Source organism: Pygocentrus nattereri, chromosome 15, assembly GCF_015220715.1.
Source record: "Pygocentrus nattereri isolate fPygNat1 chromosome 15, fPygNat1.pri, whole genome shotgun sequence".
Classification (NCBI taxonomy): domain Eukaryota; kingdom Metazoa; phylum Chordata; class Actinopteri; order Characiformes; family Serrasalmidae; genus Pygocentrus; species Pygocentrus nattereri.
The window spans coordinates 14,171,543-14,193,266 of record NC_051225.1 but is presented as its reverse complement, the minus strand read 5'-3'; the positions used below and the strand labels follow the sequence as shown (position 1 = coordinate 14,193,266).

Below are 21,724 nucleotides of genomic sequence, written 5' to 3'. Positions count from 1 at the left end.
GCAAATTGGAACAGTGACTTCAGCTCATGTTATAGGGGCCTGGCGTCTCTGAACTACTAGGGCCAAAAAAAAGGTTCTAAATTCTTTTATGCATGATTTTATCTAGAGCCATACAGTGCAAGAATATGATGTCAACCTCAGGAATCTCCATATAAGGGTAGTTGAAGGAATGGTGTATTTTTTTAACTTTCTTTTCGAAAGTTCACTTCAGTAGTTTGAACTGAATTAAGTTGGCAATACTGCCTGACCAGGGATTTATACCCCTGTCTTCAACACACAAGGCTGTACATGTGTTACCCACTAGCCTATCCAATTACTGAAGACAATTATAATTCTTCTAAAGCTTCACATAAATCCCTGTTTTTTATGTTGATTTTGGATGTTAATTAAAACATACATATGGCTTTTTCTTGCAATCACATCAGGTTGGTAGTGCACCAGAGGGGACACCCAGGAGCAATGAAGTTTTTGGAACCCAAGTTGACCCACAAAGTCATAGCACTGCTGAATCTAGTCTTGCTAAAACAGATATTGGAGAATGTCCATAACCATTTTGAAAAAGTTTAAACAGTAGGTAAAATGCAAATAAAAACTGAATGTGCTGAATCTACTTTTACCTGTATTTAAACTAAAACAGTACAAAGGCAGGACATTTAATGTTTTACCTTATCAACCTTTTGGAAATATACATGTTTCTTTAAGATAGGGACACTTTTAAACTGTTGTTATATGCTCAGAAACATTTTTTAAAGAGGTGATGCAATCATGCTTGTGGAGAAAAGGAGTATCCAGGTAGGCCTAGTCCTTTAGGAGCAAGGGTGGGGAGAGTTTTGCCTCTTTGCCCCAAAATGCATCAGCAAATAATCCAACAATTTAAGAACAACGTTCTTCAATGAACATTTGCAAGGATTGTAGTTGTTTCAACCTCTACAGTATATATTATTACCAAAAGGAATAGGAGAGGGAGTCTGGAAAAACCTCTAAGGCCAAAAACTACAACTGCATGACCTTTGATCTCCTTGCCATTTTTCCCCTTAATATTAGCCGCATCCAATTCCACCCACTAGCTGGGGCTTTGTCAGTCAACGATACTACCAGTGCTAGGAGGATGAAGGCTAACGAATGCTTCCTCCAAGTCATGTAAATCCAGTCACTGCATCTTTTTAACTACTGCCCATGCTTAGCCTACATTGATCCAAACCCAGAGAAAGCGAGGCCAATAGTCTTGGACCCCTTGACACAGATCACTGTCACTGGGGTTCTAACTCATAATCTCCTGATGAGGGACCAAGGTTTAGATCAGGGGTGTCAAAATCAACTGCTAAAAGGGCCATATCAAAAAATCTCAACAGATCTATGAACTGAACTGGACATTATTTCTTCAAAATATGCAAAAACTGCAACAGCGAAACAGGCACTGAACTATTCAAAGATAATTTTAAAATAAAACCATTTGTTTTATATAACACAAGCCATCTTATCTACAGTTATTTAAATGTCCCCAGGAGCTAGGTTTTTAAAATTTTGAACTAGACATCTGTTCATTTTTGTTTAACCTCTGGCCCACACATTGTTTTTGGAGGAAGAGGGTCGGGGTGCACATTAGCAGTGCATGCTGGGGATTGTATTGCACCTGATGGTGAAAAGGGCTAATATTAATGAAAAAATAGTTTTGCAAGCCGAATAGGATTGTGCCATGGGCCAGACTTGGCCTTGTGTTTGACACATGGGCTTTAGACAGCTGCACCACACAGAACTGCTTTATTGGTGTCACCATTATGAATAAACATTGTTTATCCCTGCATTAACAAATGCAACACTGTTGTTGCACAAGCTGATCTGAAATGGACTGATGAACAGTGGAAACGTACTGAAAAAGATGTTTTTGGATCAGGCAAGGACAAAGAGTCAAGCTAATATCCATGAAGCATTTCAATGGTGGAGAGACCTCCAAGAGTTGAAAGCAATGAAAAGAGATGAAGTTGCTTGTGGTTTTGCTTGACAGGTGGGTAACATTCACTTATTATTGCTTTTTGACAGAACCAATAGGTCAGTATTGTTTTTTTCCTTATTGCTAATGTTTGTGAAAGCCAATCCAAACTGGTTGGAATTGCAGTAGCAGTTGTAGCGAGAATTTAGTTACTTATGTTACTTGCTGTGTCATTGCTGTTACTTTGTCAATGAATTTGGGGGGGGGGGGCTATCTGAAGGAGAAGGTGGGAGAGGCAGAGGTGTATTTATTTTATTGTTATTATTGTTGTTATTTTGAGTTGAAATATCAACAATCCTTTCTCCAGAATCATAGGCTCCCTCTTAAACACTGAAAGGTATATACACATGGAGCTCGCCAGCATGGCTCTAACACTGCATGAGTGCTCGCCATGGCCATGACCACCTCCAAACATAATTGCTTTCGCAAGATCTGCTTTATAAACTGCATTCTTCTGAAGGTCCATACCTTTGCCCTTTAAACAGTGGCTGACAATGTCAAAGACTTTTCAGAAATACAGATCATTAAGACATTGTTACAAAGAAACCGCACAATGCAACTAATTGACAACATCTAATCTTGCACTACTCAAAGTAGTATACTTTGCTCTTGGCCTTTGTGACATCTTGCAACAATGCTTTTAGATGTCTTGTTTACTTGTCTATTACTTCTTTGAATAGCTCTCGATGAGAGAAAGAGAGAAAGAGAGAAAGATGAATCTTTAGAGAAGACCGAAGTATTCAAAGGAAAACAAAAAAAAACGCATGGAAAGCCTTTCAAAAACAACCTTGACATTATTTTCTGTTTGCCCAAGTAACAGCAATTTCCTTCTTTCAATAAGACAAAAGGCCATACAGAATAAGAACATATTCTGCACAACAAAGCCTCTTGACTGTTTGTCTTTTGTTGTGGATAATGAAAAAAAGATTCCCTTTGACAATATCCTGCTTAACTTCTCCGTCCGCAATGGTTTCTGTAGGCTACGGGCTATTTTTCTAAACAGCGCCATTAACAGAACACATAATTAGTGCTGACAGACACAGCTTTACTCACGCTGTAATTGTGTTTTCTACCCTCGTCCGCATTATTGTCCCCTGCTCACGTTGCAATCACTCACTTCCATTGTATCCTTACATTTGCGCAGAATTAGATATTATTACGCCGAAAGAAACATAACATCAGTCAAGTAATGGACATGTCCTGACTGCTATTGTATCTCTACAATGAGGGGGGATCTCATAAATTTTCCTGATTGTAAGAGAGATGATAAACTGCGAGTTTTATTCATAAGTGCGCAGCAAAGTTTCTCGAGAAGATGTTTCTCAACTCTCAAACTCGAACACGGCCGTTTGACGTTGGCATTGACCTACCAAGAGCCTGTGCAGCTCATCCTGACAATGCTAAATGCTAAACGAGGCGACACAAAAAGCAAGGGATGAGAGAGATGGGGAGGGGGGTTACAAGAGAAGAGAAAGGCCCAGAAGTCAAGGAGAGCATGAGCTCTGAGTAGTGGTGGGGGGGTGGGGGGGACAAATGACTGAGATAAGGCACCTGCCTGCTGGCACAATGACGGACTAGCTGGCAGTCACATAGCTGCTGATTTTTCTTTATTTTTTCAAATAATTCCCATTTAATTAAAGGGCTAGAGGGGAGAAATGGCCCAAGCTGATGGTATAATGAGTTGCCGAGGGACATCTTTTTAATAATCTCCGTTTGTAACAAAGACATTGCCAAGTCTTGCTTTGCTTATGAGTCACAGGGCCTGGGTGGCCACGCACTTTCATTGCCCAGATAAATCTTAGCGGGCCTCGGGACGGCATTTGGTTGCACAGAGGCTTCTGATTAATCCTGATGACTTCATTTCACCTTCAGCACTAACCTACGACAGGAGGTTCTGTGAGTGGCATTAGCATTTGATCTGATTGAAACTTCTTGGATGAAGACTTGAACATAATGCCAAGGCTGCATTTGAGTGGCTTTGATGAAGATTCATCTCTCAGGCTTTGTCTTCAAGAGCTATTCATCTACAAGTAGAGATGCAGGTCTTGGGCTGCTATCAGCTGAAAATATATTGGATATTGGAGGGAATCCATTCCAATCCTGTATCTAAATCTATCTTGAAGTACCACAAATTCACACTGGCCTTTCTTCATCAGTGTTGTGTAATAAAAGGGCACATATTAGACCTACTTCAGTGACATACAAACTACTCTGTGTCTGATTCATTGCACTTTCATAAGTGGTGGAAACAAGTGAAGATTTGAGCACAGATGATAGATCAGCGTCAGTGCATGAAATCAAGCGCAAGCATACTAGCCTATGTACATATCATTTAAATGAAACACGCCCTAATTAATGTAGATCATTCCTCTAAGGAGCCAATAGAATGGCAGTATTCAGCAGCTTGTTAACCAATGACTGTGCTTGTAGACAGAGTCTGAGGTCAAACAGTGAGTGCACTGCTCCCCCTACTGACCAAACCTTATAATATTAAAATTACAATGTTTGGAATGAACAAAATGTGAAATAAACAAAACATAATCTTTTTCTAATACAGTAGAATAATGCGATTATTTTTTTATTTGAACACTGGTTTATTTGCTGGCTGTGTGTTGCATTGTGTGTTATTGGGTGGTATCAGTAGTAGAAAACAAAAGAACAGTGTAATAAATGGAACATGGAATAGATATAACATTCGTTTATCCCATTGTGCATGCTGTGAAACTATGACACTCAAATTTAAATGGGGAAATTCCACCTCCACATTTAACCCATCCTTGAAGTGAAACACCACATACACACTAGTGAAAACGCACACACTAGAGGGCAGTGAGCACACTTGCCTGGAGCGGTGGGCAGCCCTATCCACAGCAGCCGGGGAATAATTGGGGGTTAGGTGTCTTGCTCAAGGATACCTCAGTCATGGACAGTCGGCACTGGGGACCGAACCAGCAACCTTCCGGTCACAGGGCCTGTTCCCTAACCTCCAGCCCACGACTGTCCCTGATTGTACAGATAGAGCAAAACTGAAATTGATTACAACAAAACAGTGAACGCATATTTTATGATGAGATTTGACTTTGATGAATAAGAACCATTTTGTGATGTGATGTTGTAAGCGGGCATGTTTTCCTGTGGGGTAGTAGACTGTTTAGTTGGACACTTATCTTCACTAAAGGGCTTCAAAAAATATAGCTCATTTAAAAGTGATGTAATTTTTAAAGAAGGAATATCAGGCTGTATGAGCATCAGCCAGTCACAAACTATAGCTATCAGAGGTGGGCCTATCAGACCAAAATGTTAAAACATGGTCAAATGCTAAGGAAAAAAAATCTTAGAAGATTGCTAATTACTAATTACTACTAGTGCCCACATGGGATTCTAGCTGAAAGTCAGTGCCGAGCTAATGGCAATGCAATAATGGCATTGGCTGCTCTAGATTAAACAAGAACATTTGAAGAGTTCCATGCTTTATTTGCAGCTTTATTAGAAATATTAGCATATAGTTTAATTTGTAAGAAGCAGTTTACAGTGACTCAGTAAAAAGCCATGGCATAGAGCTGCTGCTGCTGTTTTCCAGTTCTAACATCTGACTGAAACCCTTTGGTAAGGCTATGTCTTATATTCAGTGATGTATCTAGTGAGTTGTTTTCTCACAAAATTGGTTCCGTTCACTAGAAGCTAAAACATAATTGATTCCTCTTTCAGTTTCTAATCATGTTGGTGGTTAAGACATTACGTTTTCAGTCCAGGGGCCATATTACACAAATATTTTAACTTTAATATTGGAACCTTATCTGCTTGGTCATCGTTACAACTTCAGGTAGGACTGAATTGAAGATAGTAGCGGTGACGCTCTGATAAACAGAATGAAGTGCTGTCACAACATTGGCACCTTCCAGTTTATTGCATTGTAGTTTTGTTTGAATTTCTTGTTACATCAGTAATGTTAGGTAATGTTAGCTGTCTGGCTAACTTACATTCCTAGCAGTGTGCATATGGTTGGTTGTTAGGTAACAGACATCACAGTTGATTGTCGACGTCAATTGAGTGAATTTTCTAACTTGAGATAAGAAAAGATGCCATAAGAAACATCCTAAGTTTGCCAAAATATCCAAAAAATGTCCTTAAGTTTAAGATAAGATTTGCTTCTGTAATACGAATTTGTGAAAAATCTTATCTTGACCTCAGATCTTAAATTAAGACAAAAAGATACAAAGTTTCTGTAATACTGGCTTCTAAAGTCCTAACTAGTGGGAGCACCAGCTTAGTGTATCTGCCTAAATATTATGGAGAAAATAAACTGATTGGCCAGTTTTTCGTTTGGCATTTCAAGAGCTTAACCCCTTTGTTTCCAGTGAAGAAAAGTGCAAACCTCCACCTCTCCAGATTCTCTTCCACCTGCTCTCTACTCTCAGTACAGATTACAATGTCATCTGCAAAGCTGATCCCTGCTGTAACCCTACCTTCACCTTGAAACCATTTGTCACTCCAACTGCACACCTCACCACTGTCTCACTATCCTCATAAATAACCTGCACCACCCTAACATACTTTTCAGCTACACCTGACTTCCTCATACAGTACCACAGTTCCTCTCTTGGCACCCTATCATATGCCTTCTCTAGATCCACAAAGACACAATGCAGCTCCTTCTGACCTTCTCTGTACTTCTCTACCAACACTCTCAAGGCAAAAAATGCATTTGTGGTACTCTTTCTGGGCATGAAACCAAACTGCTGCTCACTGATCTGAACCTCTCACCTTAGCCTTGCTTCAACAACTCTTTCCCATAACTTCATGGTGTGGCTCATCAACTTTATACCTCTGTAGTTACTGCAGCTCTGCACATCACCCTTGTTTTTAAAAATGGGGACCAGTACACTGCTTCTCCACTCATCAGGCATCCTCTCACTCTCCAGGGTTTTGTTAAACAACCTGGTTAAAAGGTCCACTGCCTTCTCTCCTAAACATCTCCATACCTCCACAGGTATGTCATCTGGACCAACTGCCTTTCCATTCTTCATCCTTTTTAAAGCTGCCCTCACTTCCACCTTACTAATTCTCTGCACTTCCTGATCCACTATCTCTCCCCCCGTTGTCCTCCTCTCTCTCTCGTTTTCCTCATTCTTTAGTTCTTCAAAGTACTCCTTCCATCTACTCAACACTCTCTGTTCACTCACTAGTACATTTCCCTCTCTATCCTTTATCAGCCTAACCTGCTGTACATCCTTTCCAGCTCTATCTCTCTGTTTAGCCAAACGATACAAGTCCTTTACTCCTTCTTTACTGTCCAGCCTCTCATACAGCTCATCATAGGCCTGAGCCTTTACCTTTGCCACCATTCTTTTCACTATGCGACTAGCCTCACAGTATTCCTGCCTACTTCCTTCATCTCTCTGGTTATCCCACTTTTTCTTACCTGCCTTCTTCTTCTGAATACTCTTCTGGACTTCCTCATTCCACCACCAACTTTAATGTTTAAATGATTCTACTGAATAAAAATGAACCATTAGGCCTTCTTTGTAAACCAGGAGGCTTCCAGTCCGCCTGGAAGGAGAGCCTTATAGACTATAGAAGAGCCCTTACTTCAGCACGCTCAGCCTATCTCTCCTCTCTCATAGAAAACAATAAGAACAATCCCAGACTACTATTTAGCACAATTTCTAAACTAACAGAGAACAAAAGAGTCACTGAACCCCAGATGCCATCAGCCTATAGCAGCAATGATTTTATGAATTTCTTTAGTGATAAAATCGAAAAAATTAGACAGAAAATTCTGAATACACAGTTAAATTCCACAAACCTGCTGACTTATAATTCCAGTCTAGACCCTGAGAATATTAGAGTCACTCCAGATAGGCTGGAATCGTTTACATTACTCTAAGAAAATGAAGTAATCAAAATAGTCTCTTCTGCAAAACCATCGACCTGTATTCTGGACCCAATTCCTACAGGTCTACTCAAGGAAATCTTACCAGAAATAACTAAGCCTATTCTGTCAATAATAAACTCCTCTCTTAGCCTCGGATATATCCCAAAAACTTTTAAACTTGCAGTAATTAGACCGCTGATTAAGAAAGCTAACCTCGATCCCTGTGAACTATCAAATTATAGACCCATCTCAAATCTCCCCTTTATATCTAAGATCCTGGAAAAAGTGGTAGCAAAACAATTAAGCCCTTATTTGCATAGGAATAATCTACACGAAAAATTTCAGTCTGGTTTTAGGCCACATCATAGTACAGAAACAGCATTAGTAAAAATTATAAATGATCTTCTATTATTCATGGACCAAGGAAATGTGTCGTTGTTAGTCCTCCTTGATCTTAGTGCAGCATTTGACACAATAGACCACTCTATCCTACTAGATAGACTAGAAAACCATGTAGGGGTAACAGGAACAGCTCTTTCCTGGTTCAGGTCCTACCTCACCGATCGATATCAGTTTGTTAATGTAAAGGGTGAATCATCTGTTCGTGCAAAAGTAATGTATGGTGTTCCACAAGGCTCTGTTTTAGGACCTATATTATTTACAATATATATGCTACCACTAGGCACCATTATCAGTAAACACGGCATAAATTTCCACTGTTATGCCGATGACACCCAGTTATATATATCAAGTAAACCGGATGATAAAATTAAACTTGGCAAGATTGAGGACTGTATAAAAGACATAAAAGATTGGATGTCAAATAATTTTCTGTTACTTAACTCAGATAAAACAGAGGTCCTGCTTCTTGGTTCAAAATTAGCCAGAAACAGACTGTCTAACTTAACACTTAACAATCTCTCAGTTTCATCAAGCTTATCTGTTAAAAATCTTGGTGTCATGATAGACGCTGATCTCTCCTTCAACACACATATAACTAATATCACTAGAACAGCCTTCCTGCATCTCCGCAATATTGCTAAATTAAGAAATTCATTATCTCTACAGGATGCAGAAAAGCTAGTTCATGCATTTATCACTTCTAGGCTAGATTATTGTAATGCCCTGCTGTCTGGATGTCCCAGCAAAAGCCTTAACAAGCTTCAGCTAGTCCAGAACGCTGCAGCCAGAGTCCTCACAAGAACTAGGAAGTTTGGCCATATTAGTCCAGTTTTATCAGCCCTGCACGGGTTACCAGTTAAATTTCGCATTGATTATAAAACTATATTACTGACATATAAAGCTCTAAACGGGCTCGCCCCTCAGTACCTGAGTGAGCTCCTCTCCCACTATGAACCATCACGCCTACTTAGATCACAAGGTGCTGGCTTACTACTGGTACCTAGAACTAATAAAGTTACATCAGGGGGGAGAGCTTTCTCATACAAAGCCCCCCAGCTCTGGAATAATCTTCCTGCTAATGTTCGGGAATCAGACACAGCCTCAATCTTTAAGTCTAGGCTAAAAACTTATTTGTACAGTCAAGCATTTGGTGACTAGTCTTCCCTGTCAGGTCTAGACCTGCTGGGGTCTACACTGCTCTGTTTTACTGTAATCTGTGGTCAGCCACTCTTTACAGTACTAACTCTGTTTTTTCTTTCCTTTCTCTGCCGAGCTGATCAGCTGCCCATCCTGTGCGTCTGATGCTGTTGCCTCTACTGCCTTGATTGGTGCCGCTGCTCACCAGCCTTCTGGACCGGTTTGACCACCACTGAGCTTCTTGCTGTACAGCGCTGTGCAGTCCTCACCCTCAGATCTTTCTTTTCCCACTTTACTATAATACTTCATACTAATAATGTTTGCTATCCGGTGTCGACCATAGGAGGATGGGTTCCCCTTCTGAGTCTTGGTTCCTCTCAAGGTTTCTTCCTCTTTTAGGGAGTTTTTCCTTGCCACCGTCACCGCTGGCTTCCTCATGGGGGCTCGGACCCGGATTTTCTTTCTTCTTTTCTCTTCTCTCTGTAATACTGATTGTTCTGTAAAGCTGCTTTGTGACAACATCTGTTGTAAAAAGTGTTATATAAATAAATTTTGCTTGCTTTTGCTTGCTTGCTGATAAGCAATGTTCCATATCTGTATAGAAGAGAAATAGTGGTATTATGGCAGCTCTGTCTACAACCATCCTCTCACAGTGTATACAGTGTATCGTCTGGTAGCACTGTGACAGTTTTATGCAGAGTAAAGAATGAGGAATCACAACCACAAGAGGTTGATCTTTAAAGATCATCTACAGAGAAGTTTAGAGTAAAGAAACCAAACGTGGATTGGAATCTTTATTAATGAAGATGTATAGTCTTCCTTTGCATAATATGTTCACGGTAAGCAGATGTGTGGAATGACAGCTGGAAAGATGAACGGATGAAGGGCAGGATGATTGTCTAGCAGGGCTGGGAGTATTACTCTCAACATGTGATCGGTTACAGGTCACTGATTACCTGACTGACATAATGTAAAAAGCTGTTCAGTCTTAGTTACGTTCTGATTAGTCTGGGCCTGTTCACAATATAAAGGCTATACACTGAAATACGAATTAAATATTAGTTTCATGGCTGATTGAGCCACATCCTACTGGAGTGTCACATTTCACATTTTTACAATGTAATAAAAGCTTCCACCTTCAAAATGACTTCATGTAGTAACAAGCAATATAAGTGATTAACTTCATAAATGAATGCTTTGAAAGAAACACAATCTTCTTCTTTTGGCTGCTCCCTTTAGGGGTCGCCACAGCAGATCATCTGCCTCCCTCTTGCCCTATCCATTGCCTCCTCTACTTTCACACCAACCATCTCCATGTCCACCTTCACTATATCCATAAACCTTCTCTGAGGTGTACCTCTTCTCCTTCTACCCGGCAGCTCCATCTCCAACATTCTTTGACCAATATATCCACTATTCCTCCTCAACACATGTCCAAACCATCTCAACTTGGCCTCTCTGGCTTTATCTCCAAACTGCTCCACCTTCACTGTCCCTCTGATCTGCTCATTTCTAATCTTGTCCAGCCTTGTCACTCCCAACGAAAATCTCAGCATCTTCATCTCCACCACCTCCAGCTCAGCCTCCTGTCTTTTAGACAGAGCCACAGTCTCCAAACCATACATCATAGCAGGACGCACTACTGTCTTGTAAACCTTCCCTTTCACTCTTGCTGCTATCCTTCTGTCACACATCAGCCCTGACACCCATCTCCACCCACTCCATCCTGCCTGTACCCTCTTCTTCACCTCTTTTCTACACTGTCCATTGCTCTGGATGGTTGACCCAAGATATTTGAAGTCATCCACCTTTACGACCTCTACTCCTTGCATCTTTACCTTTCCACCTGCCTCCCTCTCATTCACACACATGTATTCCGTCTGAAAGAAACACAATGCAAAGCAAAATTAATAGGTTACATAAAGAAATGAAATATTTTACATCAATTCAAACTCATAGCCCTTATCTTTGTCTCTTTATGCTGACAAGTACATTGATTAAGCAAACCTCCTTGTATCTACACTCACTGTTCATTGTATCAAGTCCACTTATCATGTAGGTGCACTTAAACACACTTTAAAAAGACTGTTCTTCAAGGGTGCTTTAGTAGAGAAAATAGTTCTGTATAGAATCATAAACACTCCTTTGCATGATTAAATGGTCATGAAGGGATTCTTCAGATTGTTGGAGAGTGTGTTTAATAAGGTTCCATATAGCACCTTTTTGAAAAGGGTTCTATGTAGCACCAAAAGGGGTTCTTCTGTTGTTACAGGCTTGACATTCTACATAGAACCATCTACAGCACATTCTCCCATTCTCCATCAATCTGAAGAATCATTTAATGATGCAAAGAACACTTTAATCAGGCAAAGGGTTCTTTGAGTGTTCAGGGTTCTGTACAGAACCATTTTCTTTACTAAAGAACCCTCAAAAGATGATTTAAAGGTGGGCAAAAGCACTTAAAAGACTGTAGTCAAATCAAGTCACGTTTATTGTCACATCACATTTACACAGGTGGAAAGTGAGTGAAAATCTTAGGTGCATAGCCCCCTTATAGACTTTAAATACAAAAAAATTATATATATGAATATATGAATATGTAAGAAGAAAGAGTAATGTATATATATATATATATATATATATATATATATATATATATATATATATATATATATATATACACACTTATATATACACATTGAATCTGAATATACACGTATACACAATATACACTAGTATTGCACTATTCCAATGTACAGTTGTACAGTAATAAATTATGAAATGAAACTATTAATTTTTAAATGATTATTTTAAATGAGAAATTGTAAATGAGCATTTTAAATGATGTGATATAATGAACTTGAATTAAACAATGAAATGAGCTGACAAAGTGAACAAGGCTGACTATAAGTGCTGCATAAAGGAAAAATATAATGTTACAGTATTGGAAGGCATAGACCGTACACAATATGCAGTACAATATTTTGTTTTTCTGGGTTTTGTGAGTGTGTTAATTAAATATTAATAGAACAAATGTAAAAAAATAATCAAACAAATGGTACAAAATACTAAAATAAAACATAGTAATAACAGTAATAATGGCATAATAGGCTGACCTGCTATTTACAGGTAGTTGGTATGCCCTTTATGCAGTTACTGTACATTGGTTGTGTACAGACTCACTATAACTGGTCTAAAAACCACATTGTGTTAATTTATTACTGTAATGACACCATATTCTCATATTGCCCTTTCATGCACTGACATCTTTACTTGCTCTTTAGTCGTGCCGAAAAAAGCCGTGGATTTGTGGAGAAGCAGATTTTAATCATTTGCCCAGCTTCTATTGCACCAGTCAGACTCGGAGCTCTTCACAGCACATTATAAGAATTCTAATCTGATAATAATCGGGCTTGAAATGTTTTATTCATCAGCCAAACTGATAGAAGATTTAGGCCAGGAAACAAATATCTTTCTAATAAACTGGTGCTAGAAGCAAATCTTTTCTTTCTAGTCCATAATCGGATAATATAGCAGGCATATGGCATTTGTAGCCTGCCTTCTGCTTCTCAGCGCTCACTCAGAGCCCTATGGCTTGGAGCAGACCCAAAATTGGAATACACGTTACTCTAAGCCTGGGTTCAGAGTTCTCAGGATGTTGAGGTAGGACCAGTTTTACCTTTCTTTTCACTCACTAGCCCTCAAAGTTTTATGTTGTACTTGATTGAGCTAATAATGTCTTCAACTCCTTGAGACCACCGGTGGTTCCAAAACGCACTTCGTCATGTTCCTCATAACTTTCATATTTTCATAATTCATAAGCTACATTCAGAAGCTGGGCATCGTATGAGGGTGTAACTCTTCTTTCCAGTCAAATAGATGATGTCATTTTAAACCCTTATAATAAAAGAAGCTGAACTCAGTTTGTTTTTCTACTGAAAGTTGACCCATTCTTCCACAAATCTGGGATATAAATTATAAACAGATGTCATCTATTCAGTGATCTGCTCTGTAAAAATGATTTTTAATAAAATAACACAAAGAGCATCTCGGATTTTTGGCTTTCAGCAGTAAATTGTAAGCATACAGTAATATATGTAGATCATAAAGGGGAACTTTTAAAAAAATTACATTTATTTCATGCAGTTACTGAATAATTTGCCATATGATTTGGTCAGGTACATTCAGATGAACACACCAAAATACACCCTGGAAAATAAGAGGTTAAAGTGTTTGACAGGCTCAGCAGAGGAGTTTAACCAAATGTACAAAAGCAAGGATAAGATAATAACTAGCAAAGTGTAGGTGAAATCCTGAGCATGCTGCTAACACTATACAGTCGAGAGAAGCTTCCTTCAACACCAGCATGTTTATCAGCCTACTATAAAGTCTCTGAAATGGCCTGGAGTCTCTGACCAGAGCACAATTAAAAAAAGCTTGATCAATTTAATTAGCATATGAGAGCAATTTGAGGGGTCAAAATAAGCTCTTTTAAAAGCAAGTCTCCCTTAGGAGCTATGTGGGCTACATTGCTGCTATTAAGGCCTATTTAATGAGCAGAAAAGCAGAAGTGGGAAAAGTATTCAGAAATTATGCTTAATTGAACGGACTTTGCCGAAACCTTGCTCGATTAAAGCAGAAGCATGAAGCCAAAGAAAAGTGAAATAATATGGCCATATGGAAACATAATGTTAATTTTTATAGCTGGGCTGATGACGTCAAGCTTACCAGCTGTGTGTCAGATATTTCTCAGTAGATTTCAGTAGATTCACAAACTTTTCTACAACTAAATCATTAAAAAACTGAAATATTACCTCTTGGTAGTGAAATCGAGGAGCTCAGGAAACCTGGTGTGATCTTTTATTCTGCATGAAAACGCAGTCACTAAAGTAGCTTTCTGTCATTTGAGAAATATCAGTTCGGCCTTTTCTATCTCAGAGTGATGCAGAGAAACTTGTTCCGGCATTTGTTACAAGCAGAGTTGATTACTGTAATGATCTTTGCACTGGGCTTCCTAAGAAAACAATGCATCCTCTAAAACTCGTACAAAATGCAGCAGCATCCTAACAAATACTAAACAGAGCTCATCACCCACAATTAGAAAGCCTGCCTGTATCTTTTAGGACAGATTTTAAAGTCCTGCTACTAGTTTTTGAAGGCTTGAAATGACCTTTTGTGGCTACAGACCACACCTTGGTCAATGAGATCAAGGTCCAGTCCCATTTCTTCTTTTATCCCTACCCCTTCATTAACAGCTGCTAGCGCTGCTCTGTAGGTGACCCTGCCTGTCTGCAGTGACAGCAGAGGGTAAAATTCAGCTCCTCACTGCTGGGCTGCTGGTTACATTTAGAGCATCATATGCCTTCAAATAGGGGCAATTATTTATTATTGCCCACCCCTATTTCTACAGTGATATGAAGCTGAAGTCAGATATTCACCAGCTTCTTGTTTGCTGCTGCGCTGATGTTGAACCGTGTGCTGCACTGGGTCGGTATGACCAACAGGTCAGAACAAGCTCAAAACAAAGTGACCGCTGTGCCCTGATTGGTGTTCTTGCTTTGCGCTTCTTTCGTTTTGACATGTTATGTTTTTATACACACAGAAACCAAAGGAATGACAGATTTCTCAAAATGTAGTGGAGGAAAAAATTAAGATATTAGACTTTGAAATGTAGTGGAGTGAAAATAAAAAGTCGCCCAAAATGGAAAAACGTCAGTACAGATGCACAAAAAAACTACTTAAGTACAGAAACTAATTACATGTGCTCAGTTACTGTCCACCACTGGCTGCAAGATGACATTCACCTTAGATATGTAGCTTCCTTCTGCTTTTATCCAACCCAGGGCTTTATTTATTAATTAGTTGGTTAGTTAGTTAGTTTGTTTCAGAGCTGTTTATAACAAGTTCCTTCACGTTACATCGAGGGGATTTTCCAAGTTTTTAATTTTGGCCTTAAAGTGTCTGAACACCGTTTTCCATAAAAGCAGCTTTATGCCAACGTTTGTTGTATAAACCGCATAAATATATTAAAAAATAAATAAATAAATAAAATAAAATAAAATAAAAAATAATATATATATATATATATATATATATATATATATATATATATATATATATATATATATATATATATATATATATATATATGAACCGCATTTATATAATAATATAAGGCGCATTTAAAAATAAATAGCTCATGTAAACAAACCAGTGTGGCTTTCAACAGCGCCTTCGGGTTGCCAAGACAACCGCTCGCGAGATGCTATTCAACCGCCATTTTCATCTGTTTGCTCGGTTCCCATGGAAATCAGCGCCTCTCACTCTGCCCAAGGCAACTCCCACCGTGACACAATCGCGAACTATGATTGGTCCTTGCTGCAGCGCGGCGAGCATCTTTACCCTGCGATTGGCTGAGTGTGCTGTACGTCAGGATCAAGCCGCGGTGTGAGGGCGGGCGAGGCGGGAGAAGGACATAATGGGGCGGGTACTTAGAACTGTTGCCCAAGCGTTAAGCGCAGCACTCAGATTGCGCTTTAGGCAGAGCTTGTAAACTGAACCAAGTAATGAATGGGAGTGCTGTAGAAATCCACAGCATGAAGGAGAAGCAGCTCTGCAAGAGACGAGGCAGCAGTTGAGTCCTGGACGCGGGTGAAATGATGCAGTGCTGCTGTTCAGTGCAAACAGGTAGTTAGCTAGCAGCTAAGTTAGCGCTCACTAAGCCACTTGACCACTTATTCATTGTTTTTAGCCAGCAAGCTAACTAGCTCCCTTCATCGGTATAGAGTCTCTCTGAAAAGTTAACACAGTTAACAAATGTACAGCCCTTTACCCGGAGGTTAGAGTTACAGACAATTTCAAGCGTAATTAGCGTAATTCCGTTCTATCTTACAGAAAACAAACGAGAGACGATGCCGTCCGTTGCACAGCCTAATGGTGGGTGAGCAGAACAGGTGGGTAGAGTAGCCTAGAACTACTCTCAATTAAAAATATCACCGCTTCAGTGAATTAATGACACGAGTAGAAATAATAACAACGTGGTTAGGAGTAAAAAGGCCCAAAAGCCCAAAAAACATCTCTCAGCATTGATGTTGAACTTTGTTTGGACCTGTATTTCTCTATTCTAGCGCTGCTAAAGCTTCAGTTTGAGATATGTGAGCATCAGAAAAGCAATTCATGCCAATAAAACGCAATGAAGCACAAAGAAAGGATTAGGAATTTGAAAAGTACATTTCTTTCCTCACAAGTACAGTTGAGTCAACGTAAAAATACGTATTGAAAATGCTCTGAAATGCAAACCCAAATAATTTGCACTTAAAGAACAATTTAAAGTCTTCAAAATTTCACCATAATTCAATTGCTGAGATGTAAGCAAAGTCAGTCAGAGTGGTTTGATGTGAAATGGTTCATTGTAGAGAAACAAACTCATTCCTTCTTTACAGTGGTGGTGATAGGAACCAGGAGTCACAATATCTACAATGCAAATATAGCCATTGTGTTTACTATCCAAAACAAAAGTAAAATGTCTTCTGAGTTTTTATTTGCAATATTGACCATGTTAGGTTCTTTTAAGGGCTGTTTTGCCTTACAACAGGGTTGTCCAGGCTTATCCGCTGAATCACACCTGATTCTCTTTGTTTAATCAGTCGGCTTTAGTCTGCAAACATTTCATTAGGTGATCTTCTTTGTTGAAAACCTGCAGCCAATACCGACCCTGGAGAAGATTGGACACCCCTACCTCACAACATCCTCTCTGCACTTCTCTGCCATGAGTGGCTTTAAAAATGAATTTTATACCATCATTTGCTGCATAAGCACCAAATCAGCAAACGCTAGCCAATCTGACAGTCCTTACCTTCAAAGCCTGCCACTATCCACAAAGACATCATAATTCAAAACATGTGGTCTTGATAACATAGCAGGAGTTAGAGATCAGTTGAGAGATCTATGAGTAAGGCGGAAATAAAGTCATTCTACATTCTAGCCTCTGTTAATCTGTGTCTGTAATTCAGTTATTCTGATGATTGGGGGAAGAACGACTTCAAGGTTGTGACTGTAGCCCGAAGTATGTGGGAACAGGGCTCCTTTTACTTAAAATTGAATGTTTTGTCTGGTTCCCATCACTCCTGATGTGAAAAATTCTGATTCAGAAAGTTTCTCTACTATGAATCATTTCAGATCATACCACACTATATGACTTTATGTTAAATTATGCTAAAATTTTGAAAAACATGGAGTTCCCCTTTAAGTACATGCTACTAAGTAGATGTAAAGTATTACTGCCTGCCTCCAGTTTTGGGGTCGTTACTTAAAACATAATCCATTACAGATTTCTAAATATTCTCTCAAATTGTAGTGGGGTTACTTTACTTTTTTATATCTTAGAACTTGGAAAAAGTCATCTTTCATTATTTTATTTCTACATTGCTCTCTAACCCCAAACAAATCTGTATGAACTGGAAATGACAAGGATGACAACCAGTATTCTTTTCAGGGCATTATTTAGGAAGAAACATCCAGTAGACATAATTTTAAAGGCTTGTCACTGTCCCTGTTGTTGTTCTGAACAAGACACAGCCAGTTCTGCTTGTTTTATGAATGATGAATTAGAAAACCTAGAAACCTGGTATGATTTAGATGGCTTGATGTGTTTTTAAGATGTAAAGTTTTTGTCTGAATGTGCACTCAGTTAAAAATAAATAAATTCATCTTTAGCGACTTTACATGCAGCCTAATAATCTGTTAATAATCCGACTAATAGCTCAATCAGAATAGAATACGTCCATCTAAATACCTCAATTAGAATAGACTAGTGAGGCTGTTATACAGTTACTGTTATACAGTAGGAATACAGTTTCTGTGTGATTGATTGAGGTGGGTAATCCTGTAAATAAACTGTTAAATACAAGAATAATATCCATGTAAACGCCCGTATCTGATTACATTCCCTATTCGAAAGTTTAAGTCCGTCCTGCATGTGCGTCGCGTCATAGTGAAAGTTTATAACGTTCAGCATGGCAGGAGCAAAAATTGGTCTGCACAGGAGATGAAGTTTATGCTCTGATCTTTAAAAGACGGCGGTGGGACGGACGTGCAGCCTATGCGTCTCAGAACACGATGTCTTCCTCTCAGTCTTCTTTAATAAGGACATGAAGGACGTTTTCCTGCCATAGTTTTAAAGCAATTAAAAACACAAGTGTGCCAACTGAAAACTCATCTCACTCTGACTGGACCTCACGTGAATGTGAGTGCATGAGCAAACTATGTAAAATTGCAGTTATACACAAAACATATAGATAAAATTGCTATTTTAAACGCAGCTAATAAAATAACTAATTTTTATACAAACTTTTTTTTTAAGTAAGCTACTATTGTTAATTGAAGCACTTCCATTAAAGGGCCCATGTCCTGAATGTTTATCCCTGATGTCTACTTTTTAGGTTTTTTATGTACCAAAAGCTGGACAGTAAGGAAGGAGTAAAGGACTTGTATCGTTTGGCTAAACAGAGAAATAGAGCTGGAAAGGATGTACAGCAGGTTAGGCCGATAAAGGATAGAGAGGGAAATGTACTAGTGAGTGAACAGAGAGTGTTGAGTAGATGGAAGGAGTACCTTGAAGAACTAATGAATGAGGAAAATGAGAGAGAGAGGAGGACAACTGGGGGGAGAGATAGTGGATCAGGAAGTGCAGAGAATTAGTAAGGTGGAAGTGAGGGCAGCTTTAAAAAGGCTGAAGAATGGAAAGGCAGTTGGTCCAGATGACATACCTGTGGAGGTATGGAGATGTTTAGGAGAGAAGGCAGTGGACCTTTTAACCAGGTTGTTTAACAAAACCCTGGAGAGTGAGAGGATGCCTGATGAGTGGAGAAGCAGTGTACTGGTCCCCATTTTTAAAAACAAGGGTGATGTGCAGAGCTGCAGTAACTACAGAGGTATAAAGTTGATGAGCCACACCATGAAGTTATGGGAAAGAGTTGTTGAAGCAAGGCTAAGGTGAGAGGTTCAGATCAGTGAGCAGCAGTTTGGTTTCAGGCCCAGAAAGAGTACCACAGATGCAATTTTTGCATTGAGAGTGTTGGTAGAGAAGTACAGAGAAGGTCAGAAGGAGCTGCATTGTGTCTTTGTGGATCTAGAGAAGGCATATGATAGGGTGCCAAGAGAGGAACTGTGGTACTGTATGAGGAAGTCAGGTGTAGCTGAAAAGTATGTTAGGGTGGTGCGGGTCATGTATGAGGATAGTACGACAGTGGTGAGGTGTGCAGTTGGAGTGACAAATGGTTTCAAGGTGAAGGTAGGGTTACAGCAGGGATCAGCTTTGAGTCCCTTCTTGTTTGCAATGGTGATGGAAAGGTTGACAGATGAGGTCAGGCAGGAGGCTCCATGGACCATGATGTTTTCAGATGACATTGTAATCTGTGCTGAGAGTAGAGAGCAGGTGGAAGAGAATCTGGAGAGGTGGAGGTTTGCACTGGAGAGGAGAGGAATGAAGGTCAGTAGAGAGAAGAAGGAATACATGTGTGTGAATGAGAGGGAGGCAGGTGGAAAGGTGAAGATGCAAGGAGTAGAGGTCGTGAAGGTGGATGACTTCAAATATCTTGGGTCAACCATCCAGAGCAATGGACAGTGTAGAAAAGAGGTGAAGAAGAAGGTGCAGACAGGATGGAGTGGGTGGAGACGGGTGTCAGGGCTGATGTGTGACAGAAGGATAGCAGCAAGAGTGAAAGGGAAGGTTTACAAGACAGTAGTGCGTCCTGCTATGATGTATGGTTTGGAGACTGTGGCTCTGTCTAAAAGACAGGAGGCTGAGCTGGAGGTGGTGGAGATGAAGATGCTGAGATTTTCGTTGGGAGTGACAAGGCTGGACAAGATTAGAAATGAGCAGATCAGAGGGACAGTGAAGGTGGAGCAGTTTGGAGATAAAGCCAGAGAGGCCAGGTTGAGATGGTTTGGACATGTGTTGAGGAGGAATAGTGGATATATTGGTCAAAGAATGTTGGAGATGGAGCTGCCGGGTAGAAGGAGAAGAGGTAGACCTCAGAGAAGGTTTATGGATGTAGTGAAGGTGGACATGGAGATGGTTGGTGTGAAAGTAGAGGAGGCAGTGGATAGGACAAGATGGAGGCAGATGATCCGCTGTGGCGACCCCTAAAGGGAGCAGCCGAAAGAAGAAGAAGAAGAATGTCCCCAAAACACACACATTTCATTTTTACATGACCATTTCCACCCTCTCTTTATTCCTTAGAATTGAACAGGCTGTTTATGTGATCGGCTGTTCCGTATTGTGCTTCATTCATACCAAAAGTTAGGCTGCAGCTGAGAAAGGTCCTTGGTAGGACTGTCCACTGAATACTTCTTGTTTGTATTACAGTGAATTCTTCTTGTTTGTATTACATTGAATACTTGTTTGTATTATATTGACCGCTCCGTATTGCACAATGTCCTTTTTCACGTTGCCAGAAATTGAGAGGAGAAAATGTTGATGATGTGAATGATGTAATGTGACAGGCAAAACAGTGGATTAGTTTGTAATTCAGTGCTGTCTCTGAAAGCAGATGCTTCTGACACGCTGCATTCAGTTTACAAATTGTACAAGATAGTATCCTGCATGTATGCCACTGTGCTAATATTTCGCCATAACATCAAGGTTTTTCTCAAACACTGTACTGAGACGCTGTTGCTAAGCAACAACTTTGACAGCTGTAGGAGACGCTTAAGCCACTTGAACGTTTTTACTTCTTACTTTGCCACAAACAGAAAACGGACACTTTTAAGATCACATTTGACCGACAGCCGATTTTGTCCGACTCTAAATTCCCAAACTGTCAGTTGGTCTGTGTGGAGCTGGAGAATGAACTGCCGGGTGTGTAGCGAGTGGGCGGAGCTCATTACTCTGACGTAGCAACAAGCTGCTCTTTAAGGAGCTATAATTTGGAGGTAGGAACTGAACGTTAAAACATATTAAACGCCGCGTTCACGGCCCGGTTTATTCATTTATTACTTCCTTTATTTAACTGTTGTATTATAGCAATAGAACACTCTGAGTGTGTTATCTCCAATAACATCACGGCTGATGATGATCTATGGCGACCAAATCACAGCGTGATGTTATTTCACAATAACACGCCCCCTCTGTGTTCTACTGCTTAAATATACTGTATGTTCATTGTTCTTTTTAAACTACATGCAGTAATTCAGTTTATGGGAGTAGTTTGAACAGGGTAGTGAATGGTATGTTTTAATTTTCTTCTTCTTTTTTTTTTATTTTATAATTTGTTAAGAAGGTTTTACTTTAACAGATTAAGTTCAGTTTTCCATGATAT

General features: G+C 39.6%; 1 protein-coding gene across 2 annotated transcripts in view; it reads left to right on the top strand.

Moving 5' to 3' along the window:
- Nucleotides 1-15,919: 15,919 nt before the first annotated feature.
- Nucleotides 15,920-21,724, top strand: part of LOC108433047 (trichohyalin) — a 318,922-nt gene continuing 313,117 nt past the window's right edge. For both annotated transcript variants that reach the window (XM_017707316.2, XM_017707312.2), the window contains exon 1: nt 15,920-16,091. The gene's annotated coding sequence lies outside the window, so the exon portion shown is untranslated. The remainder of the gene's footprint in view (nt 16,092-21,724) is intronic.